At 33.8% G+C, this 14,456-nt stretch overlaps 1 long non-coding RNA gene across 1 annotated transcript in view; it reads left to right on the top strand.

The window, feature by feature from the left end:
• Positions 1 to 8,933, top strand: part of LOC140439431 (uncharacterized) — an 85,681-nt gene extending 76,748 nt beyond the window's left edge. The window contains exons 4-5 of the long non-coding RNA XR_011950623.1: positions 5,540 to 5,610; positions 8,758 to 8,933. This is a non-coding gene — a long non-coding RNA (uncharacterized lncRNA). The remainder of the gene's footprint in view (positions 1 to 5,539; positions 5,611 to 8,757) is intronic.
• Positions 8,934 to 14,456: the final 5,523 nt, after the last annotated feature.

Raw genomic sequence — 14,456 nt, 5'->3', positions numbered from 1 at the left:
AGAATATTAAAAGGTTTGGGCTTTAAATTTAAAAAAGATGACCATAGAAAAGCTTTAATTGAGAGAACTCATATCTCAGCATAAGGAGCGTGTTTCCTACGTAAATACATGAAAACATAAATAGTACGAGAAGTTGTATTTTTAGACGAAATGTGTATTTTTTTCTGTTTTAAAGAAAACTATTTAATTATCGCTTAAACGTTTCGGCAAATTTGCCATTTTAATAAGCACTTTGTTTTATTTTATAAGCATTACATTTTAAAATTAAATTTCATATTTACACTTTTTTTAAAAAGTTTAACATTGATTAAAAAATGGGTATCTGACATTAAGTCAGATAAAATAAGAGTGGTTCAGAGTCGTATCTTAAATATCTGCTATAGTGCATTTAAAAAACAACTCTATTTATTAAATTATGATACATATTGGAAAGATATTTGATGTCAGTCTTATTATTGTATTGGGGTATAGGTATAGGCATTGCTTCCCAAAAAAAATTTCTCTCCTTTCTTTTTAAAACAACGTTTGGTAAAAATCTTTATAATTCATAGTATCTGATATACGATTTTTTTAAGTTCATGACTCACATCATTTTTGGGCCATTTTCTCCATTTTTTTGCATCCAACGTGCATTGTCATGCAATAGTCTGAAGTTATCACCAATGAATGGTGCAAAAGGCATGTCATGTTGTTGGAGAACTTCTTGCACGTATACTTGGGCATTCACACTGCCTCTACTGAAAACAAGATCAGTACGCGCTTCGTAAGAAATACCTCCCCAAATAATAATTGACCCTCCTCGGTAAGCCACTGTTTCGGTTATAGCGCATGCAGCAAAACTTTTGACGCCTATAGACACGTTCGTGTCCATCTGGACCTTTTAGGGCTATTCTGCTCATATCTGAGAACAGTATATTCCGCCATAGTCCAATTAGCATATTCTCGCACAAAATGAAGTCTAGCCCTACAGTGTTGTGGGAGCAGTTGTGGTGTGCGATCTGGACGAAAAGCCCTTAAGTTTATTTCTGACAGTCTTCTTCTAATCGTTTGTCTACTCACACTAATGTTTCTCACCTCAAGAAGAGACCTACGAGCTTCAGGAGCGGTGAAAAAGCGATTTTTCAATACTTTAGTGACAATGAAGCGGTCATCTCGATCTGACGTGCATTGTTTTCGGCCTTGACCTGACCTGCGGTTGTACGATCCTGTCTCCCGAAATCGTCTGATGGCATCTTGTACCGTACATCGAGTATACCAGCGATATGAGGTTGACTGTAACCAGCATCAACTAAAGCCACTGCCCTAGCAGCATCCGTTGGAACGAGTGGCATTTTTAAAATCACAAACAATAAATAAGCACTAAAATTTCAACTTAAACAATATTCGCTCACAATGATATAAAATTACAATTTTAATTGTTAATTTTAATTACAAATTTAATTACAAATTGTTCAAGAATTGTACTCCACTCCACTCCCTTCACCCTCTGTTGAACCTGAACCGTCCAGAAAATTAAGATGCCACCTTTGTCCAAGAAAAGCTGCCAAAAAAAACTAAGAAAGTGTGAAAAATGCCGAAATCACATATGCACCATTCACCGAAATATATTTGCTCCAAATGCTTCTAAACAATTCAATACCATGTAGTGCTTTATATGTTTTGTAGAAAATATTTGATTAAAAGTTGCAATATCCATTTTTTTAATATTTTATTCTAGGGTCCGCGGAGACCCCACTAGACAACTAGACGTAATTTTATTTCACCGTACCACGGTGTGTACTCAGTTAATTTAATCGAAATAAAGAGAATAGAAAATAAGAAAAATCAATCCTGTAGTTTTTTGTGGCCTGTCGGTCCATCTTGAGATTAATGAAGTCAATACTGCCACTAAAAAAATATTTAATCTTAAATTATGATATTTAACTTTTTGGGTTTGAGTTGTGACTGAGCATTGAAGTCTTCAATATTTTAAAGCTTCTGTAGTGACTGAAACATTATTTCTCATGTCAACCAGCATTTCCCGATGGACATTTTGTTCTAAAATTGACTGCATATGTAGACATAATCTATCGTAAACAATTAACAATCATATTACGTTTTGTGCAAGAATAACTGTTTTCAACAAAATTTCTACCTTTAAATCATGTAGTAAAAATATTAGAAAATAGAACGACGCCACTGTTAGAAATAGAAAAGGTATTTGTCCACGCTTGGCGAAGTGGCCACAGCGTGGCAAATGATTGTGTTCTTGTGAACTTTGAGCAAAGCAAGCAGCAAAACCGGGAAGTGAATTTGTGCGCCGGCGAAGAAAGGCCAATAACCTAGCTTTACTCCGGTCAAGTTGCCTGTCGATATGCCTCTTCTTCTTCTGCGTACGAGTGTTCTCCTCTTCTTCTAGTTATGTTCGAAGGAACTGTCCGGAAACTAGGACACGAAGTATACACGGATACCAACTGGCAAAATTCTTGTTTCATTTGACGATATAAAAAAAATTGATAATACTTAGATAGGACTCGAAAGATGTGTTAGCAACATGTTACTTGTTGATATTACATCATTTATTCTGATTGGTATGAAGATAGTTTTAGAGTACATTGATCTCTGGCAACAAATTTAATATTTGTATAAGAACAGAAAAAAATATCAGTTGAGTCGAACTCTAGACAAATTTTTCTACAGTGTCTTACATCACTTTTGACAAAAAATTCACATGATATCACAAGTACGTCACTTGATATAATTCACATGATACAAATCACAAGTCCTCTTGTTCACATAATTATATTTATTTCTAGTTGTGTTTAGAATAGTTTTACAGTAAAGCAATAATATTATCAAACAATAAAATATTTTGATGGATTAATATCTTTACTAAAGGCATAAGTATAGTATTTATCAAGGATGCTGTCTCTGGCACTTTGTCATGATATTTATATACCAGGTCAAAAGAAGTTATGGAATATACTTAGAGAAAGAAGAAAATAAATGAGGAAGTACAAACAAACATAAAATCTGAAACCAGAACAGAACACTTCCATAATCTAAACAATGATACCGATATATACATGGAATAACAACACCAAGGTAACGTAGATATTGACGAGGATATTGACAATGACGAATATATAGCTAGTGAAGAGATACGAAAAGCAATCAAGAAAATGAAAAACAGAAAATCGCCAAAAACTGACAGTATGAATAGCGAGCTTATTAAGTACGGTAGCACATAGATTGTGACAGAATTGCAATAAAGGGCTAAAAACTGGCCCACATAATTATAGAGAAATAACGATGCTTGAGTCTACATCAAAATTGTTAACAAAAATCTTGACGCGAAAGTTAATTGACACCGTAGGCATATCAGAAGAACAACAAGGATCCAGGACCTACAGATCTACAACCAACGCGATCTTCATATTACAGTAACCAGTAAAGAAGTCCATAGAGTTTAAAAAACCTATTTTTCTGTGCTTTGTAGATCTCACAAAAGCGCATGACAGAGTCCAAGTGAAAGACGTAATTCAAATCACGAAGCTGAGAAACGCTAATAAAAAACGCATAGCAATAATCAAAGAACTTAAAAATTTGCAATAAAACAAGAATGAAAAAGGAACATGGATTAGCAGGAATCAGGCAGGAGACCTCAATCAATATAATTATAGTAGAATAAGGAATGAGGATACATTAACCTAGACAGGATTCCAGGAGCTAGTGAGATGGACACGATACGACGCCACAAATGGAGAGATCATCTCGACAGAAATGGGTAAAAACACATAAATCCAATACAATCTGGGTGATAGAATAAACAGGACAATGTCCTACAAGAAGGCGTACTACTCTGAGGCATCGCTATGATAAAACTTTTTACCCAGTACCATGTAACTAGTAAGCACGATGGTATTACAGCTTTGGATTGGGGAGAGCAGTAGTCGCAGCACAAATGTCAACATATAGTAGGTCAATTGTGGTTCAGGTATATGGTGATTCAACCGTAACTCTTCACGGTTTAAGACCTGCAAGGGGCGTTTACGCTGATTTATAGTTTAAATCATAGAGTTCCCGTTTTTCTTTGAATTCCTGATTTAAGTAACAAGAAACTCTACAAAGTATTTGGTAGTGTCTTTTGTGATTTATGTGATTTATGTTTACTATTCTGTTTGCTGTAGCATAAACAGGACCATGTCCTACAAGAAAAAGAAGACTTTTTACTAAATCATTGCTTTTTATTAAACTTTGTTAAGAAGTCCTGTGCTCTAGATAATACCTGCAACTTTCTTATAATCAGATCTACAGAAGATATAGGTTCCAATTTTAGTATATGGTATGTCCACATTTGTTTTCAACCAACTGTATAAAATTAGCACAATAGAGATGGAAATAGGGCTATCTGTTCAGCCTGTTCAATTCTACGTCGGATACCTTGTCGACCCGAAGACTTACATGCATGGACGGATGACCTAGACGGAGTACCTGATAAATGCCACATTCAGAACCTCACTTACAGTCCGAAAGTCAAAACATGTTTTGGTTTACGGTCCTTTTAAGCCTTTGTAATTTTTTTCGGAAATACTTCTAGAAAATATAGTCCAGTTAGCAACCTCTGTATTGTAACAGCTAATAAGATAGTCGACGATACATCCATTTTAGGTGAAACTTTTATACCTTCAGACCCTTGTTATTAGAGTTAACGAATAAAGTCGCAATAGAGGTCTTAATATTAATATTACGAAAGCTAAATTGAATCTAGCTTTAAATCAATTCTAAGATCCCTTGTGTACTTTGGGAGCTGGCTAAACATTGCAGTGACTCTGGCAAGACTTTTTCCAGAATCGTGCTATCTCGCAGGTTTCTATGTTTGGTATTAAGCAACAAAAATATCTGTATGAATCTTCGAAAAAAACCTCTTAAATGTTTAAATATTTAGATAGTCTAGGTTATAAGGATGTGAGAACTGGACTTTAAAAGCAACAATGATGAACAGATTGGAAGCATTTGAGCTGTAGTACTATATTCGAATTTTAAAGATATGGTAGACGACACACACTACTAATGAGCAGATGCTTAGAATAATGAATACAGAGAGGAAACTTCTAAACACAATTAAAAAAAAAAAAAATAGAAAATTTTGATTATATCATTAGAGGACCTAAATATAAATTATTGGAGTGATGGGTTCAGGTAGAAGATATGTTTCGAGCGGCTGCTAATAGGTTTTATGATATTATTAAGATGATGAAAGCCAAGTCTAAAGACAGGCATCACAAGAAGAAGAGAAAGTGTGAGAAAATTTTTATCTTTTTTATATCTTTATATATCTTTATATATCTTTTTTTTGTATCGTTCATTAATTTTTCTGTAAAACATTAATAAATTTGTTTGATTTTGCAACAATAAAATTGCATTCACCGTCAGGATTAAGACGTATCGTCCAATTAACATATTATAGAATATTGTTACAAAGAAGCGCTAAGTACGAGAGAAAAGAAGGAGATGTGGTGGGGAACTGTTAAAAAACACGTCTTTTCTTATTTTCCAGGTAGGGATCACTTCTTCAAATCTGATACTGGCAATATTCGGTCAATTGAATGGCCTTGTCATTATATCAAGGTAAGAATATTTCTTGTTTTAAGTCTACGCAAACGAATATGTGCTTTGTTTTTATTACAGTTATATCTGCCCTCTTAAGAATTCTCTCTTTTAAGTTTGATTTCTATTGCGATGTGCTACTTCTAGTCTATTTAGTAGCCTCCACAAAGTGTAGCGTCGTTAATAACCTGCAGTTCTATTGTCTTTTGGATCTACGGTATCAGCAATCGCAGCCTTAGAACTCAGAAAACTACTACTATGCGATTTTAATCTTGGGGTATATTTATGTTTTTTTTTAAATCTTAGAAACCATTTTTCTTATTATGGTGGGTCTCATTTATAGCTTGATCAATGGGCCTAAACTGGAATTGAGTAGAGGTTTTTAGCATATTTGAATGAGTTCTCGATCCATTTAATGGATTGTAAATCTTTAGTCCAGAGTCAGAGATTTGACCTCTATATATTATACGAACAAGCGGAATTTTGCTGAGAATGTCAATTTTAAGACCCCAAAAATCTGCAAAAAAGTTTACCACTCCTGTCGCTCCGGTCTCCCCCTAGAAACCCCCAGCGCAGAGGAAAAGTCGATTTACCAAGAATGTGAACGACGTAAAAAAAATGTTTCAAATAAAAAATATAGCTTAGATAATTTTGAACAAAAAATTTTTTGCATTTAATTTTTACTTTATTCTGAACTTTTTGTGTAAAATGAACAGTTCTTTCAGAAACAACGCTTGAAGCGGTTGGCAACGTTGAATGTCAGTTACGCGCGCTAAATTAATTTTAAACAAAATTTGTATCACGGTAAAAATTCAATATCTTCTGATCAGAGTGTCCTATCTACAAAAATTAAAATGCGTTTTAAAGGTAAAGAATGCAGCTGTTGTATGCATTTTTGTATTTTGACGAAAATTAAGTCAGTTTCCATAAATATGTTCAATAAATAAACGTTGCGCGATTTTTGACATTTTTTACGATTCTCGTGAGATCAATAAAATTTATTAATTCTATTGACCGGTCCTAGTGGAATTTTCTAGAGCTAGGAAAGTTTCCTAGTTTCCTAGCTTTTTTAGCTTCCGTAGACTAGAGCCTAATATTTAAAACCAATAACATGAAATTTCAATTTTGAGTTTTGGTAACAAATATGAGGCGTTTGAAATACGCCTAAAAACACAGATTTTAAAGTTTAACATTATAAACGATCGCACGTCACGCAAAATGCCATCGCGAAGACGGCATTGGGTGGAATTTATATTGTAGCTAAAGTTGTGTAGTTTCGAAAAAAGTACATGTGTAATCGAAAAGAAACAGATCTAAATGTTTTAGATCGTTTGTAATATTAAAATTCAGCGTTTTTTAGGCATATTTCAAATGCCTCACATTTGCTGCCAAAACTCAAAACAGTCCATGCTATAGGTTTCGAAAATTAGGTTCTATCGATTGAAATCTCTTAATAACAGGTCAATGAAAGTAATAAATCTTATTGATCTCATGAGAATAGTTAAAAGTGGCAAACATCGAGCGTTTGTTTATTTAACACCTTTATAAAAACTAACTTTATTTACGACAAAATACAAAAATTGCATACGAAAGCTGCCCTCGTCATCTTAAAAATGCATTTTATTTTCGATAGGACACTCTGATTAAAAGATATCGAATTTTTACCTTCACGTTGATACAAATTTTATTTAAAATGTTTTTCGTGTGCGCAACTGACGTTCAAAACCGCCGGTCGCTCCTAGTATTGTTTCTGAGAGAACGGTTCATTTTAAAATCCACAAGGAAACTAAGTTCCTGTAGTTCCTTGAGTTGCTATCATCAAGTCCTCGTAGACACTTTGTCTCAGGACCAGCAACTTCACGTGGAGTCGTACGTTGCCATGTTGTCTAATCCACTGGCAACTTTAACATCCTAATATATAAGACTAAATAATGTAAACTAAATTGTAACCTATAACTTTTAACGGGTTTTTACCCAGATATTTAGTGGCTCAAAACATGTACACCTAGACACTGATGATGGAACATGGTTTCCGAAAACGTTTTGTCTTCATGACATAGCCCGATTTGGGTTTTTTAATTTATATACCTATTATAAAGGATTTTAACAAATTTTTTGGTTCATTTTACACAAAAAGTGTTTAATAAATAAATATTTTTGTTTAAAATTATCTCAGCTACATTTTTTATTTAAAACATTTTTTTTTTCTACGGGGTACAGAGTCTTGTTAAATCGATTTTTTCCGTTTTCCCCCTACGAGGTCGGTTTTAGAAGGAAGCCTGGAAGTAGGAATGGTAAAATTTTTGCATCTTTTTGGGGTCCCAAAATTAAAATTAACAAAAACTGTTAAGTACGAAAACAAAAGTTAAGCATATAAGAAAATTCCACTATTTTATACACATATCTAATGCACAGTAGATAGTATCTGTTACAGCCAAATACCATGCAAGATGGAAAACAAGCTGTAGATCATGGAAGAAATATTTTTGATAAAAAATATAAGGGCGAGGTTTAGGTCAATCACTTTTTCCTAATATTTACTACGAAAAGAATACATACAGATCGGATCTACTATAGATCACCGCCGCCATTGGTCAAGAGCAACAAGAATATTAATACTTTGTATATAAATAAACATCTAAATAATATTCCTATTATGATATATCTACCACTTAAATATATAATTTCGTTTTGCTTGAGTTATTTTCAATACACTTCAGTGCCTACAATTTATTTAGCATATTATTGCAAATATAAAAATAATGTAAAATATCATCTGTAATGTTCAATACAAAAGTATTCAGATATTTAATGGATTTGTTTTATTACATCCACTAATAACAATCGCCCAAGAGGCCCAGTAGGTAATTTTGAATTCTGCACGTATTAAAATTTAAAGTTGTTGTTTATAGTTGTGTACATTCCTTGCATGTTTCTTCACTGCTGCAGTTCCGTTATTCGCTTAAAAGCAAGTCTGAAATTAGGACACTGTATTTTCATACAAGACTTACTCAGCAAGCGCAAGGCCATTACTACACACATCAGCTCTTCCCTCGTGTATACAGGGTGTTCACAAACTCGTTTTATAAAAGGCAACGATAAATTTATATTTATGATTTTAAATCGATGAAACATTTAACATATTTACATTTATTTATATATTTACAGGCACACCATTATCAATTTACCAGGTTGCACAATGTGTTGGAGTTGCTCATGAAAAGGCGCTTACACCGCCTAATATCAAATCTGGTTTTAAAAAATGTGGAATTTTTCCATATGATAGTGACACTTTCACAAAAGAGGACTTCCTTATGAGCTACGTAAGTGACAGAGATCTTAACAACAACCCACTCAGAATTATTCATAAAGAAGAAGGAGAACCATCAACGTCCACAGGTCCTGTTGTTAGCTGCAAACATTTGTCTGGCGCTATTCAAGAGGAAGCTGATGAACCGCAAATCAACACTTAATCTATTTCAAGCCCTATAAGCTGCCAATCAACTCGAAAATTTGTCAGTCCCCACATTTTGAAAGGTTTTCCAAAGGCAGGCGAAAGAAAAGGTGCGAGGAAGGTAGGTTGCAAGCTTTCAAGCAGTATCGTCACTGACACCCCTGAAAAGGCTAAAATAGAGGAAAGACTCGCAAAAATCGTGGGACAAAGAGACATGTCAAAGCTCTGTTCTTGAAGTGCAAAAAAGGCAGTCAGACATAGAACACTACGTTTCAAGTGAGAGCAGCAAGGAATTTGAAATTTCTGCTTCCAGCAATAGTGAGGAGCAGTTTTCAGACACTGACAATGACCAGCAAGAAAAAGTTGATCTTTCAAAATTTAAGCCCCTTGATGAAGACCCAAATGTTGAAGATTTTGTCCTTGTTAAGTTTGAGACTAAAGACTTGAGATATGTTTATTACATAGGCAAAGTAATCTCAACAAATGACACACATGGTGATGTAAGAAGTAAGTTTTTTAAGAAAAAGTTTAAAAAATTCAGGCTATTTTTGTTTTCCTATTATCTCAGATGGTGAGATTTTCTGATATCAAAATGATTTTGCCAAAGCCTTCACTTTTGGGTAACACAGTTAGGCTTCGTTCATTCCACAAATTCTCTGTCAACTTAGATTTAATCACAGTAGAGTAGAATATTTTTCTTAGAAAGCTTACTTCTACGTTATCTTCACCGTTGTATTTTCTGTTAGATAAGTATCTATGTAGATAACTGTGTTTTGTTTGTAGATGTATAATAAATTACTTATAAAACGCCGTGTTTGTGTTTTTGTTACCATGTCTCAGTGTGGCCCATAAGGTGTCTCGTTGTGGCCAATGAGACACTTGCAATGATTTTTAAAAAGCTTTATAAAACTTATTGAAATCAATCACAGATAATCAATTTCAATGTAAAACGTACAGAAAAGGTCAACGTTTCTAGAATACTATATTTGAAAGGAATCTGTCCACTAACAAAAAATTAAAAAATTAAAAATTGAATCTCGTATCGTAGTGGCACACCCTCCCCTACTGTTATTAAACTTCTTTCAATGTTAATTTTGAGGGTTAGGGTAAGGATTCTTTATTTCGAAATCATTGAACAGGTGTCCCCGTTTAGCATCTTGTGATCCTCTTTAGATTTGCTTTGAATGTTGTTGTATGGCAAGGTACAAGGCAAAACAGCACCGAAAAAGGCTCTGTGGTGGTTGTCGTGGAGTGTGTAGTGTAGCATAGGCTATTGAGATGGAGTCGCAAGTTGGATCAGAGGTGAAAGGTTTTTTCTTAATGTGATGTTCTTTCCACAGTGTAGTGTTTGTGTTTTTGAACTAGATGCGACAAAGATCGAGTCTCTAGTTACTATTGTTACTGCAAGCCGTTTATATGTCTACGATTAACTTCAGAACTAGTGTATATCAATAAAATTCGTGTTATTGATCGCTTGCGTTAACGACCAGGTCTCGTCGGATTGACAGTCTCACTCTGAGATAGTTCAGGTGAGAAAATCGAACAGGTATCATTGAGTAGTGAGATTGGGAGACCTCAAAAAACCAATCTCTCCCTGTCCGTGGTATAGATAGGTTCGGTAAGCTAGCGAAGTAGCTTCAAGGATGGTTATTATAGTGTTAACTTTCTCTTTTTATACATTATCTGGCATTACAGACATTACTAGACATTTTGGGATTTTTCGATGACATCTTGAACATTCTACATTTTTTCAAACTTCTTCTTTTTCGTCAAGGACCTTTTTCTATGTGGAATAGATCTCACTATTTTAAGAAAATTTCATTTCTCTTCCGGTGATATTATCGTTGGAGAATAACCGGTCACTGCATGTTCAGAACTTCTATAGGCTAGCAGGAATAAAGTAATTAAATTATTCCAATATTTTTAATTATCAGCGACAAACATTGAACGATAATGACAAACAGTTATATTATGTCTTTCGATAATTTCGTGTGATTGGGGATGGAGAAGCGTAGTGCGAGTTTTCTTAATTCCCAAGATTTTCGTTAATTCTTGACATAATTCTGATTCAAAATTTCACCTTCGATCAGAATGTAACTCTAAAGGAACTCCATGTCTTGATACGGGGTGTTTTATGAATGCTTCTGCTACTGCAGAAGCTAATCACTTTTTGATTATAAAGGGGTGCAATTTCAGACCATTCTGAAAAATAATGAAAAATATTATTACCAACCAACTCCAAATAATAGTCTACCCTACGCAGATGATCTGATGATTATAGCAAAGATAAAGACAACACGAATAAAGATAAAAGCATTAGAAAAGTTACAACAAGAAGCAAAAAGAATAGGCTTGAGGATAAATGAAAATAAAACAAAGTATTTAAAGATAGGGAGGCAAGAAATAAAAACAGATACACAGCTGATCACATCAAACTATAGGTTTGAAACTGTACCCACCTGCAAATACTTAGGAGTGACAATTAGAAAGACTGGGAGGGACTGACTAGAAGAAAGAATTTTATAAGGAAATCATTGTATGGCATGAACAGAAAATTACTGAGAAGCAAAAAATTAAGAAAACACACTCAAATTAATTTATACATAACCTTAATTAGATCCCTTGTTACGTATGCTGTGGAAACAACAACAACAAATAAAAAGAAAAAAATATAATTTAAAAGAAAAATAATGAGAGCAATCTTGGGTCCCAACATAACAAGCAACAGTTTTGGAAAATTTGGAAAAGTCCATTTCGATTGCCATTTGTTCGTTTTCCGTTGGGCAATTGAATTACCAAACCTTGCTCAGGTATATAAGAGTACTTTTAAAAACAGAATTCTAAATCTTTTTCTTCATTATTATGATCATACTCGCTGTACAACCCTTTGTGGGTCCTAGGCTCCTCAAGAATTTCTCTCCAGTCGTCCTTATCCATCGCCTTCCTCCGCCAAGCAGTTCCCCTTCTAGTCGCCTTTATTTTAGATTGAATCATGTACTCCGACTTTCAACCATTGTGGATTTGTGCACCTAAGTAATTATAAGTTTTAGTGGTTTTATAATAGTCCTTTGCGCATGTGTAGGTTTACATTTTGGTCCACCATACACATATATTGAATTTGAACATTTACTGCTAATATGATGTAATGTTCAAATAATTTTGTGGACATCCATAAGACTGTATGGCCTTATATGTGGATTTATATATGTATTTGATAGGTCTGAAAATAGGTTGTAATCTAGTTTTCATACCCCAAGTGAAAAGGGTAGTTCACCCCAAACAATTCTTTTTTATTTTTAAGACAAAATTTTTTATTTTTATTTTTTATGGTGTGCCGTTAAACCATACGTCCAACCCTTAATTTTTATCCTTTTATCAATAACCTCTATTTTTTAATAGCCAAAGTAGTGTCACAGAGTTAGTTTCCATACTCCTCCGAAACGGCTTGACCTTTTTTTATGAAATTTTATATGTACAGCTGGTTACTAATAAAACTGATACGACTCTTAGTAAGATTTGAATATTTTGAGCAGTGGATTTGATTGGTCTGACGTTATATTATATTTATTATGACAGACAAATAATAAAATAAACAAACAACAAACGATTGATTACATATGATAATTCATAAATTATTAAGGTCTAAATTTTGATATTATTTTGAATTCCCGCATTTTATAAAGAGTATATAAATGATAGTTTTTACATAAAATAGGGTTGTTGTTATTATTTTTATTATTATTAAGGGATAAAACAAACGACTTAACTCAACAATATATTAAAGCAAGAATTGTAACTAAATTAAAAGATAACTGGGCACTATCAGAGGCAGCAAAATGTTTTAACATAAGCAGAATCAGAGTTTTTCTATTAATAAAAAGTGGCGGGAATAAGAAACTCTCGAAAAAAAGCGAGAGTATGGAAGACCAAACTATACTAAATTTAGGTATGTAAAACTAAAATTAATATTTTGTAATATCTTTATCAGCATTGATAAGAGCTCTTCAGCGTTTTGAGGTATAAAATTACGCCGATACAACTGTTTTATAATAACCCCCACACATTCTCGATTGGGTTTAAATCTGGACTGTAGCTGGGCCATGGTAAGGTTTCGATGTTGTTATTTTGGAGCCACTGGTTTATTATATTTGCAATGTGAACAGGACAATTGTCTTGTTGTCTTGATACAACTGTTCTACACTGAGGAAACATGATGTTTTCTAGAATATTCAGATAAGTCTGCCCAACAAACCTGCCATCAATACGCCATACCATTCTCATTCCTCTAGATGAAATCCATCCCCATTCATTGGCGCTAAACTGACCAGCTGCTCGATATCTGTCAACATATAGAGGAATAAATATATTATTATCTGGTTTGTCCACCCCAATTTTGCCTTTTTTAGAAGATTGAAAAATTTTCTTATCTGTAAATATTACCCTGTACCAAAAATCTTGATTTTGTAGCTAATTGTTTAAAGCAAATCTAAGTCTTGATTACTTCTGTTGTGGTGTAAGAGCTTGTTTTTTGCTGCAGTTTGCTACGTAAGACACGATGCTTTAATTCTGCGCCAAATTGTTGTCTTTCTTCCCAGAAACTGCGACATAATTCTTGCAATTTTGGCATCTTCAAAAGGATTCCCTTCTAATCTCTCCAAAAGCGTACAATCTTCATGAGCGGTAGATATTATTGGTCTTCCAGAACCTTGCTTTCTTTCGAAAGTTTCTTGTTCTTTCCACCTTTTATTAATATTAAAAAAAACTGTTGTTCTGCTTACGTTAAAATGATTCGCTACTTCAGATAGTGACTAACCATCTTCTAATTTCGTTACAATTCTTGCTCTTAGTTCTTTGCTAGTTTGTTGAGCCATTTTTTGAAGTTGAACAGAATAAGTTATCTGACAAATTTTAAGATTTGTCAATGACAGTGATAATATGAAATAATAAAAAAACTAAGAAAAAAAGGATACCAAATGGTAGAAAAACAACTTAAAATAAGCTGCTATGCAGAGGACGCAATACTACTCCCTCAAAGTGAAGATAATTTACAACGTATGCTGCACCAATTTAATATAACCGCCAGAAAACTTAACATGTTAATTTTCCCAAAAAAAGACAAAATGCATGGTTACAACAGCAAATTTACTAAGATGTAAATTGCAGCTGCAAGGTCAGATAATAGAACAAATGATTCAGTTTAAATATCTAGGCATCACATTATCTAGCTACGGAAAGCTCGAAACTGAAGTGGAAGATCAAGTGAAACACTTAGAAAAATTGATGGTAAGACACTATGGGACAGAAGAACTGGGTAAGAAATAGAAGAGTAGAATGGAACGATCATATAAGCCGAATGACAACAAATAGAGCAGTAAAGACGGCAAGAGACGGTTCCACAATAAGAAGAGATTAG

Source organism: Diabrotica undecimpunctata, chromosome 4, assembly GCF_040954645.1.
Source record: "Diabrotica undecimpunctata isolate CICGRU chromosome 4, icDiaUnde3, whole genome shotgun sequence".
Classification (NCBI taxonomy): domain Eukaryota; kingdom Metazoa; phylum Arthropoda; class Insecta; order Coleoptera; family Chrysomelidae; genus Diabrotica; species Diabrotica undecimpunctata.
This window is presented reverse-complemented; position numbering and strand designations above follow the sequence as displayed.